Raw genomic sequence first — 12,158 nt, forward strand, 5'->3', positions numbered from 1 at the left:
CCCGCCTGGTTTCATGTTTAATTTGGAAAGGACTTTTATTATACAGCTTTTCATGTCTGGGTGACGGGTCCACTTTAATGCCCTTTTTATATGCAAGGCAAACTTTATTTGATTTTGCAGTCGCTGCTTACGTTATACAGCTTGTGATCCAGAAAAATCCCCCAATCCTTCTCAATTAAAGATTCCTTTAACACACTACTTTTTAGCACATGACTCACTTTTATGATATTTCTACCAAAATGCCAACATCACGCATCACGCTGTATAGTTTTGCACAATTTAGTATCGTCAGCAAAAATAATAAACACATTAAAAAGCAAAGGGCCATGAATGGTTGGACAAGAATAGTACCAGCGTCCAAAAGTGTTAAATGGAAATCTTGATATAAAGTGGTTAATGAGAGCAAGGGCATTAGGCAATCTACTGCCTCCTGCTGAAATATACATGGAATAAAAATGCTGGATCTTCTGAACCAGACCTTTCCTGTATCAGAGGGAAAGAGTAAGCATTGTCAGCAGGACGTACTACATGCCAAACATCAGGACCTGAACCTGCAATTCCCCCACCTGCTCCCCATTTTTATAAATACACACAAATACTGCTGAGTAATAACCATATATTAGTACTGTTTAATAAAAGAATTGGCACTTTAAAAACTGCAATAATTAATAGGATCCAGAATGTTCCCAGCATTGTTATTATCAAAGGGGTTCATAGTCTGTACCCACACTTACTTTACAAGTCCAGTTGCTTTAGATTTACTTATACTAGATATACCATGACCAGCACCGGATTTCAAATCTGGGTGCCCCTAAGCCACCCCCTATTCGCGCCCCGCCCTGCACCGAGAAGTCTGCCGCCCTAGGCCCGAGCCTTTGTGGCCTCGCCACAAATCTGGGCCTGACCATGACCTGGATGAATGAAAACCTTTGTTGTCATTACAGCAGTGGCGTAGAAGAAGCAGACCCCTCAGGCACAGGGGGGCCTACTTCTTCTTTAGGCAGTCTGCTCCCTCTATGGTTGTAGAAATCTCTGCTGGCTCTCAGGTAAGACAAGAATGAGCAGGTGGGTAGGAAGTAGGCTGGGGCAGGTATGGGTTTCTATGCACGCCGGGCCCCTCCTAAGGTTTTTTTGTGGCAGGGCCAGGCGCCATATATGCAAGCTACTGCATTAAAGGATGTGGGGGGGGGGGGGGGGTAGCTTTAAACCCTACCTTCCTTATTTCCATTGTTACTGGGCAGAAGCCCATGTATCTATTTTTCCTATTTACATATAGTACTTTATTGGCCCATAGGTCTGACCACTTCCTGTACACTACGTTTAGCAGGAGGTGGATTTTCCTCTTTGGCCTGCATATGTTGAACCAGGTGGATGTTCCTCTGAGTCTGGGATCACAAGGCCCCAGTAAAGCATCTTGCCCTATAGGGACCATTACGTTTGGTGAAGTCAGGGAGCAGGGACCCTGTTAATGAGGATTACTAAGTGCAAGACTAACTAAGCTTTCTGACTAAGTCAGATAGTTAACTTTCGTTAGCAAGAACATCTTTCTGGCTCCCACTAGGAGAGATAGCTGGGGGTAGTCTCCTTTACTGGCCTGAGAGAAGGAACCGCAGTAGTGACAAAAGGTATCAGGTATAGCCTTCTCCCTGATCCATGTGTACTGTTTGGGATCCATTCCAATAAGGCAGAAACCCTAAGGATAAAGAATTGCTTAACCACTACTCTCCACATTGGTGCATTATTATTACGCTTGCGCTCCTTTGAACCTGCCAATCCATTTGCTTTACTTCAGTATTGTGAGTATTGCTAACCCTGGGGATCATTTTCTTGGACAAATTCAGTTCTGTTTGAGTGCCACAAGAACCTTCTGGCATTCTTTCTTTATTATTTCTAAACACAGCATAAGTGAGTTGTAGGTGCACTACCCCTCCTCCCTTGATCCTTCCACACAGTGAAGGCCCATCTGTTGTGTTAGTGTACAACATGCTCTATAGCCAATGTAGCCAAAAAGGGGAAACATCTGTATAAACTATAGAACTTGTATATTTATTTCTAGAAGTCCAGATAGTATTTATGCACTTTTTTTACACAAACCAGCTAATATCAAAATGGGGGGAGGTATATTTTCCCGTTAAGTATCTTACAATGATATATTTCTTTCTTTATGTAAACATAACATTCAAGTTATATCCAGAGGCTAATAATTCTATGCTTCCTGTGATATTTTGAAATATCTCAACCTTAATTTAGAAGTTAAGCACAGTGACTAGTTTGATTTATGATACAGCTTCAGAACTTGGGATAGAGAAAGTCTTTTGCAGACAAACAAAGTAATATCCTGCACCAGCTTTTCTAACAGTAAATATGCTGCTATGTGCACACTGCTGGCCAGGAATATATAGGCTTTACACACACCTTCACACACAGAGGAAATCCTGTCGAACTTTGCACTTTGTTGGTTACTTACAGACACACCTGTGTAATGGGACAACAGACTCACCCTTCCATTCAGTCAGGTTTGATAGTATCACACATAGTTGCACATAAGCTCAGTATAATGGTACTCCAGGGAGGCAAATTCACAATGGGCGTTTATTTTCTTCTTATTATTATTATTAACATTTATTTATAAAGCGCCAACATATTCCGCAGCGCTGTACAATAAGTGGGTTTCATACATTGGACATACAGAGTAACATATAAAGCAACCAATAACCGATACAAGAGGTGAAGAGGGCCCTGCCCAAAAGAGCTTACAATCTACAAGGAGAAAGGGTTGAGACACAAGGTGTGGGAATGGGCATGACCAGAGTTGTGAGAGGTGGGGCACAGGGTCATTGCTAAACTAGATTAGGGTAAGCTTCTCTAAATAAATGTGTTCTTAAAACCACCCCCTTCAATATAATGTGTATTGATATGCATGTGACTTTATATATAACAGCCCCCTAAAATTTGCCAGCAGAATTGTACTTACTTTAGGATTATAAGAATAAGTACGGGTCCAGTGCCATATTTCCATCTGCTTCTGCGCCCCCCAGGCATGCCTCCCCTCACCACAATCTGATTGGTGCATGAATGCCCTATTGGATGAGAAAGAGTAAGATCAGTGTAAACTGGGTAAAATGGATAGCCTGCACAAAATAAAAAATATATGCAATATAGTTAGGCAAAAATGTAATCTATAAAGGCTGGAGTGAGCAGATGTCTAACATAATAGCCAGAACTCTACTTCTTGCTTTCATCTCTCTAACTTCTTAGTTTGTCAGTAACTTTTGGTGGGGCCACGTGGGACATAACTGTTCAGTTAGTTTGTAAAAACGCAGTTTAGATTGAAAAGCTAATTAACTGAACAGTTATGTCCCATATGACCCCCCCCCCCCAAAGTCACTGATTTGCTACTGACTGCTAACAGCTTAGAGAGCTGTAAAGGAGGCAGGGTCGGACTGGTGAAGGGCCCACTGGGGCTCCTGCGCCAAGGGCCCTTCTGACCCCCCTCACAGGGGCCCCCCTAACCTTCCTCACAGGGCCCCCCACCTGACGTCCTCCCCCGAGCGTGTAAATTTAACGTGTCAGGGGAGGAACAGTCAGGCAGGGGAGTGCTGGCAAGAGTTGGGTCTGGGCCACCGGGGCCCACTAGAGCCAGGGCCCACCGGGATTTTTCCCGGTGTCCTGGCGGCCCAGTCCAACCCTGAAAGGAGGAAGAAGTGTTCTGGCTATTATGTTAGACATTGGTTCACTCCAGCTTTAATAGACTTCATTTTTGCCTAACTAACTATATTGAAAACATTTTTTATTTTGTGCAGTCTATCCACCCAGTTTAATTTTTACATTGAACTGCTCCTCTATAAGTTTTTTCAGAAAAAAGGCACCTGAGTGCCTTCCCCCGAAGTGGCTTCCCTAGGTACAAGCCCTTTATAGAAAATATGTCCTTGCCCACCCTAGCAACCAATCTGGGGTTTCCTTTCTAAACATCTGTCCACTCGTGCTATCTATTTGATTGGTTGCTTTGGGTTTCTAAACCTGGGAAACTTTGCACCTTTTATTACATTACAAGAGGGACGTTTAATTATACCTTCTCATTTTAACATTTCTGCAAGACAAATAGAGAGAGAGAATTAAAAGTAAAGGGGTGACCTTCTAACGAGATTTAACATGTATTGGTATTCACTAAGTTATTATAATTATATTTATAGACTAACTGTATATATACACACAAGCTGTGTAACAGAAGTTACCAATCTCAGATAGTGTAATAAGTCAGAATGTTTAGATTAGGTCTTGTTACTAGTAGCAACTAATCAGCATGTGCCATTTATTTGTCACCCGATTGGTTGTTGGTCTGGGTTCCTTAACCTGGTGCAACCTTTGTGACTTGTTTTGTTATTGTAAATGTTATTTTATTCACATTCAAGAGTTCTTTTACTGACTGTATGCACACTTTATTCATAAAGGTACTTGTGTCAGTGCACACAATGCACATAATGAATCATACGTTAAGGGCATTTCATGTGCATCATGAGAACTGAAACAGTTGCATGCACATTGCTGCAATAAAAAAAGTATGAATTTTACAAATGTGGATGCAAATTATCATGTACGTTGGTAAACTGTGCAAGAAAAGTGGTACAGCTGCAAGTACACTGGAAATACAGGGAAATACTGCTGCATTGTGGGTAAAAAACATGACAACTTGTGTTCCAATTGTGTACTGGCTACATAACTGAGCAGTATAAGGGCTCTGGCACACGGGGAGATTAGTCGCCCGCGACAAATCTCCCTGTTCGCGGGTGACTAATCTCCCCGAATTGCCATCCCACCAGCGACAATGTAAGTCGCCGGTGGGATGGCACACGCTGCGGAGGCGATTTCGGCAAATCGCCAAAGTTGCCTCGTGAGGCATTTTCGGCAATTTGCCGAAATCATGCCGCCGCGTGTGCCATCCCATCGGCGACTTACATTGTCGCCAGTGTGAAGGCAACTGATGGCAACTCGGGGAGATTAGTCGCCCGTGAACAGGGAGATTTGTCGAGGGCGACTAATCTCCCCGTGTGCCAGAGCCCTAATGCTTTGTATGAACACCACAGTTTACTACTTGGTTTAATTGAGATATTTACTACCGAGCCCTGTTGGATCTATTGTTAAGTGGTGTAAAGATTTAATACCAGTGCCCTACACTTCCCTTCTAAATCCTCTCTTGAATTATATGCCCAAAGGGCTGTAATGGTGATTACTTCCCTGAATGTGTCGTTTTGCTTATGACTAAAAAATTGATTCAGTTGTTCTTGTTTACACAGTCACCGCAACTAAATGATACGACTCTGTAGACGTCCATAGGAATCAATACTAAGGGATAAACCTACCGACAGGGTAAAAACTGCTTTCCTGGTCACGCTGTTATTGTTTTTTTATTTGACGCTGTTTGATTAAACTATACACCTTTATTCTGCCAGAATAAAAGTAAATAAAACTTACATAGTAAATTCCGTATTCCTGAAATGTCACATTGTTATCAGTTCCTGAATGCTGCTATATTCACCTATTTACCTTTGCTCTTTAAATACATAATAAGAAAATGAATCCGAAAAGTGTGGAATGGAAGGCATTGTCATCAAAAAGAAGGAAATTACTCAATTGGTCTGTTTTTCACCATAATAATAATTTGTCATCTATATACCTATGGCATGGACTGCTGAGAACATTGGTAGTCAAAATACCCTGACGTTACTATATCCTAAAACTACTTATTATGGGGCATTAGCAGGGGTTATAGGTGGGCTGGGGCATGTGTGGCTGAGTTTATATTCTTTTATTCCTTTATTCCTTTTCAAATGTTAATGCAGAATGTGCTTATCTTGGAATCCGTGCTTTTCATTTTTTATTGCTGATGGTGCTTTAAAAAAAAAAAACAGTTTATTAACGCACATAAAGATAAAAGGACACGTCAGGGAAATCTCCCTTAACTGAGAGCAAAACTTGCTTTATTTTAAATTACCAAGTGAGTTTGTGTTAGGATAATTCATCAACCCAGCCATGAGGCTTTTGTAGTGAAATCAAGTTTCAAATAAAATCTGATGGTAGTTTCGAACAAATACAAAGGGCCTGATTCACTAAAGTGTGATAAAAATGATCGCACGCTTTTTTGCGTTAAATAAGTCGCGATAATTAGCGCGCGATTCACCATAGTATTATGGCGTGCGTTAAGTCACCATTTTCGCATACGGTATTTTTCGCGCTAGTTTTAACGCATGCGTTAATTTCCGCGCTGGAAAGTATACGATCACATGATTCACTATAACTTAGGCGCGCTAAATATTGCATTGGTCTATGCGATAATTAACACTTACTACAGGCAGGCGAAAAATTTAAAAGTACAGTAAATAGTGGTAAAAATTTAGTCGCCAAAATATACAGTACTATAGCGGTGAATATGTTGTCACCAAAATAAACAGTATAATAGCGGTGAATATGTTGTCGCCAAAATATACAGTACAATAGCAGTAAATCTTTAGTCGCACAAAATACATTACTAGGTATAATAATTATAGAAAAGTACAGTAAATGAGCTTTTGCCAATAAAATATGGACTTTGCAGTGCTATTTATTCAAGTCTGTGTTTCCCCTAGAGTGACGCAGCCGCCAGTTTGCAGGGAAATGGTCATTTTTAATACAGTAATTTTTTACGAAAGTATTGGCTTGTATGGCTAACATGGCGTGCGTTTATTTGCGCGACTATTTATATGCCGCTACAAGTGATGAAATGTTTCGCCAGGCATGGATTAGCAGTGAATTTTTGGATGTGCGGCGAATTTTTCCGCAGCAAATTTTTTCATGCGTTTCGCAAAACAACCCGCCAATGGCAAAACGCATAAAAAAATTCCCCACGCGAAACTTCCCAGCACATCCAAAAATTGACAAAGGCTTCAAAAAATAATAGTCGCGGGCAACAACTTGCGTTAATTAGTACGTAGCGTATTTTCTGCCGAGTGTGTTAACTCTAGCACTTCTTTTTTTTCTTACTTATTTTTTTATTGTTTTTTGGGGGGTTTTTTTGCAAATAAACATTTATACAGCACCTCTCTAGCACTCTGTGCTCTCCCAGGGCAAAATGTTGCCAGTTTTATGCTGCCGATTGTCGCGTACGTAATGTTGCGACAATTAGCGCATGCGATAAATAGCGTGCATGCGAAAAATACAGCGCACGCTATTTATCGCGACAAAAATATCGCATGAAATACCGCGAGTAAAATAGCGCAAGTATGCTTATAGTGAATCGTGCGAAAAGTTGCGAAAACTAAGACGTGATAAAATTTTTATCGCACGCTATAAATAGCGCACGTTTTATCGCGCTTTAGTGAATCGGGCCCAAAGTGACATGCTTACTGTTTCAGTAACAGTATAGGGGGTGTAGCTGGGGTCCGTGGGTACAACAAATTCCTTTTCCCCATTAAAATATATAATTATATAAGTGGGATAAAGGCCCTAGGGAAATATGGGGCAAATACTGGTGACACGGGGGGTAGAATGATTGAACAGATTATTTTGTGTCTGCAGCAATTTTAAACAGAATAGTGGGTTGCAAAACTTACATCAGGGCCGTAATTCCCCAGTCACACCACTGCTCATAGTCACAAAATGTTATTGAGCATAGCAGTTTATTGTTGCCAAAGCCCATGAAAGCACAAAGATTAAAATAAAATTGTTTAATCTTGCTCATGAAGTACTAGATGGATATGGAGGAAGCAAATACTGGACACTAGTATGAGCAATTCTATAGCAAAAACAATTCCCACATGATTGGAAGAAGGAATACCAGCTATGTTGGAATACATCAACATGAGACGCTTCCAGATAAAAGAGTGCCTTGATCATTTTCCTATTAAAGGTCTAATTCAGCAAGTACTAGTATAGTAGGAACAATTTTTAGGAGCACAGGAATGATTTCATATATATTATATTTCAATTTATATATTCCACCAAGGAGTTGGGCAGCTCAAACTGAAAGGGTCATTAATAAAAGCAGTGTAGTTGTGCCAGGCACCAGCATATCACTCCTCTTCTGCAGAATTGTGCATACCTGAGCCTATTGACACTGGGCAACACCGGATCTACCTCCACCCTGAATGTGGTGGTGATTTCCCCAGAGGCTTGCATCACTGGGCACAGCGGATGTACTCCAAAAGAATCACATTCTAATGCCCTTTTAATGCCATAAAATGGAAGTGACACAGTGACCTGCTCTGAAAGCCACAACTGTGCTATTGCAGTGGGTGCAGCTCCCCACATAGCCACATTTATGCTGGAATTCTGGAAATAAACACTGCATTTGCTTTTTGTGTCTGAAAAATTGTACTTTGCACAGGGCACTGCATTCATAAATGCCTCAATCTCCTTCATCTGGCCTTCTCTTCAGCGACTGAGCACTTTTATAGCATGTGAATATTAGCTTAACTACAAAAAGTATCTTCACGTTATTTTTGTCCTAATTCATTCTTTGCAATATAATTGAACTCAGATAAATTCATGTTTATATATCCTATGTCTGTTCATTAAACATGTATTTCATATCAGTCCATCACAAGGATTTAAAAAAATATTTCATTTTTTGCACAATAAAGTTGAAGATAAACCTTATGTATTTTGGTAGTCAGTTGGAAAAGGGAATATATTACTGCATGTATCTATAATATATGCAGAATGGCAAGACCTAAACTTATAAAAGTCATTGAGAGATTGGAGAATGAACCTCAGACTAATACATATTATGTAAACAAACAAATAAAAGTAGCCAAGTTTCTTATATAGAAAAATTCAATAGTGTTGTGTCTTTATCAGACTCCGAAGTCTGCCTTCTGCCATTCTCAGGCTCAGATCTGTGGTGAGGCCACAAAGGCCCAGGCCTAGGGCGGCATAAATTTAGGGGCGCGCAGGATCCTGGTTGGGGGGGGGGGCAGTGAATTGGGACGGCCTATGAGCACCTTCATCAGAAATCCAGCACTGGCCATTCTCAGCACATGATACATTGAATATATACAGTGGCTTGCAAAAGTATTCGGCCCCCTTGAACTTTTCCCCATTTTGTCACATTACAGCCACAAACATTAATCAATTTTTAGATTGGACAGCGTTTGTGAACAGCAGTTTTCAGATCTTGCCACAGATTCTCGATTGGATTTAGATCTGGACTTTGACTGGGCCATTCTAACACATGGATATGTTTTGTTTTAAACCATTCCATTGTTGCCCTGGCTTTATGTTTAGGGTCGTTGTCCTGCTGGAAGGTGAACCTCTGCCCCAGTCTCAAGTCTTTTGCAGACTCCGAGAGGTTTTCTTCCAAGATTGCCCTGTATTTGGCTCCATCCATCTTCCCATCAACTCTGACCAGCTTCCCTGTCCCTGCTGAAGAGAAGCACCCCCAGAGCATGATGCTGCCCCCCCATTTGTGACAGTGGGGATGGTGTGTTCAGAGTGATGTGCAGTGTTAGTTTTCCGCCACACATAGCGTTTTGCATTTTGGCCAAAAAGTTCCATTTTGGTCTCATCTGACCAGAGCACCTTCTTCCACATGTTTGCTGTGTCCCCCACATGGCTTGTGGCAAACTGCAAACGGGACTTCTTATGGCTTTCTGTTAACAATGGCTTTCTTCTGGCCACTCTTCCATAAAGGCCAACTTTGTGCAGTGCACGACTAATAGTTGTCCTATGGACAGATTCCCCCACCTGAGCTGTAGATCTCTGCAGCTCCCCCAGAGTCACCATGGGCCTCTTGGCTGCATTTCTGATCAGCGCTCTCCTTGTTCGGCCTGTGAGTTTAGGTGGACGGCCTTGTCTTGGTAGGTTTACAGTTGTGCCATACTCCTTCCATTTCTGAATGATCGCTTGAACAGTGCTCCGTGGGATGTTCAAGGCTTTGGAAATCTTTTTGTAGCCTAAGCCTGCTTTAAATTTCTCAATAACTTTATCCCTGACCTGTCTGGTGTGTTCTTTGGACTTCATGGTGTTGTTGCTCCCAATATTCTCTTAGACAACCTCTGAAGCCGTCACAGAGCAGCTGTATTTGTACTGACATTAGATTACACACAGGTGCACTCTATTTAGTCATTAGCACTCATCAGGCAATGTCTATGGGCAACTGACTGCACTCAGACCAAAGGGGGCTGAATAATTACGCACACCCCACTTTGCAGTTATTTATTTGTAAAAAATGTTTGGAATCATGTATGATTTTCGTTCCACTTCTCACGTGTATGCCACTTTGTATTGGTCTTTCACGTGGAATTCCAATAAAATTGATTCATGTTTGTGGCTGTAATGTGACAAAATGGGGAAAAGTTCAAGGGGGCCGAATACTTTTGCAAGCCACTGTATATATCCAACCTTATCCATTCTGAATCATTCTCATGACTTATACTGTATGTTTTGCCAACTGATAAGCTGGATTAGACAATAGTGTATCATTAAGTATATGTAATAAAATGCATATAACCATATTTTACCTACAGTATATCCTAAAATTTAAACGTATTTATTCTTTTGAATTCATAAGTATTAAAGCATGAAATCCTTTGGCATTGCATCTCTTCTCCATGGGGAAGTATGGATAAGAAGAAATCCTATTTTATTCCTCCAGTACTTTTAGACTGAGTTATGATTAAGTGTAGTGTTCATATTCCCCCTTAAACGTAATTTCTCCAGTCTAGATATAATGCTATAAATATCCAACTTGCCAAGGCCAGGGGGATTCCACATACGCAGGGTACAGGAAAAACAACAAGAAATTACTTTTTATTCAATAACATCATATGCTTAATAACCTGCCCTTGTGGACTACTGGCAAACAGGAAGATCAAAACTAGAATGAGGTGGCATATAGATAACATTTAAATAGGGCTTCCTCAAACACAACATGATTGCTAATTTAGCAAAAATACATGATTGTTACCCCAAGGAAATAAAACCAATAAACCAATATATGGCATATTTCAAGAGGAGAATTTCTTAACTTGGATTTGTTATGTGTCTGTGACCACTGTGGATTATATATATACACACACACCTCAGGCAGATTAAGCAAAAAATGTTATTATGTAAAAAAAATAGTGACAACTATCTCAAGGACAGGTTTGAGATGGGACCTGTTATACAGAATGCTCGGGACTTGGGGTTTTCCAGATAGCGGATATTTCCTGTTGGCTCGCCATTTAAACATTAAATAAACCTAATGGGATTCATTATATCCTAGATGGGATCAAGTACAAGGTACTGTTTTATTATTACAGAGAAAAGGGAACTGGGAAATGGACCTGGGGTTTTCCGGATAGCGTATCTTTCCTTTTGGATCACCATATTTTCCATCTGCTAAAAAATCATTTAAACATTAAATAAACCTAATGTTTTTCCTCCAATAAAGATTAATTATATCCTAGTTGGGATCAAGTACAGGTACTGTTTTATTATTACAGAGAAAAGGGAATCATTTAACCATTAAATAAACCCAATAGGACTGTTCTGCCCCAATAAGGGGTAATTATATCTTAGTTGGGATCAAGTACAAGGTACTGTTTTATTATTACAGAGAAACTCATATTTAAAAATTTGAATTATTTGATTATAATAGAGATGGCCTTTCTGTAATTTAGAACTTTCTGGATAACGGCTTTCCGTATAGAGGATCCCATACCTGTACTGTATTAAAAAAAAAAAAGAAGTCAGACTCTGAATAGTCCTGGCTGTGTTTTGTCGCAAAAAAAACCTACTTACAAAACCTTTTCATTTTCATGTTCTTTCTTTAATATATAATGACTTTTTGAGCATTAACTTATGGGCATATTCATCTTCATATTCATATTTATTTCTCCTTGAATGCTGGCTTATTTTAAAAACTGCGACAGAATATTCCTATATGCATTTCGTCTCAGAAAAAAAAAAGTTGTACGGTGGTGAGAACCTCATTGTACCATTCATTTTTTAATGAGGCTAAAGAACTAGAATGTCTTAATAAATAAAATAAATAAATTGAAAATGAAATAAAGTTGTCAAGACAATTCCAATTGACTTCTGTTGAGCCTCGCCAGCTTTTACTTACTGAGTTTTTTTCTTGTGGATTTTTTCCTTTAGGGGTAAGACACACTGGGCTACTAGTAGCAGCTACTTTTTCAAGG

The sequence above is a fragment of the Xenopus tropicalis genome, chromosome 8, assembly GCF_000004195.4.
Source record: "Xenopus tropicalis strain Nigerian chromosome 8, UCB_Xtro_10.0, whole genome shotgun sequence".
Lineage (NCBI taxonomy): Eukaryota > Metazoa > Chordata > Amphibia > Anura > Pipidae > Xenopus > Xenopus tropicalis.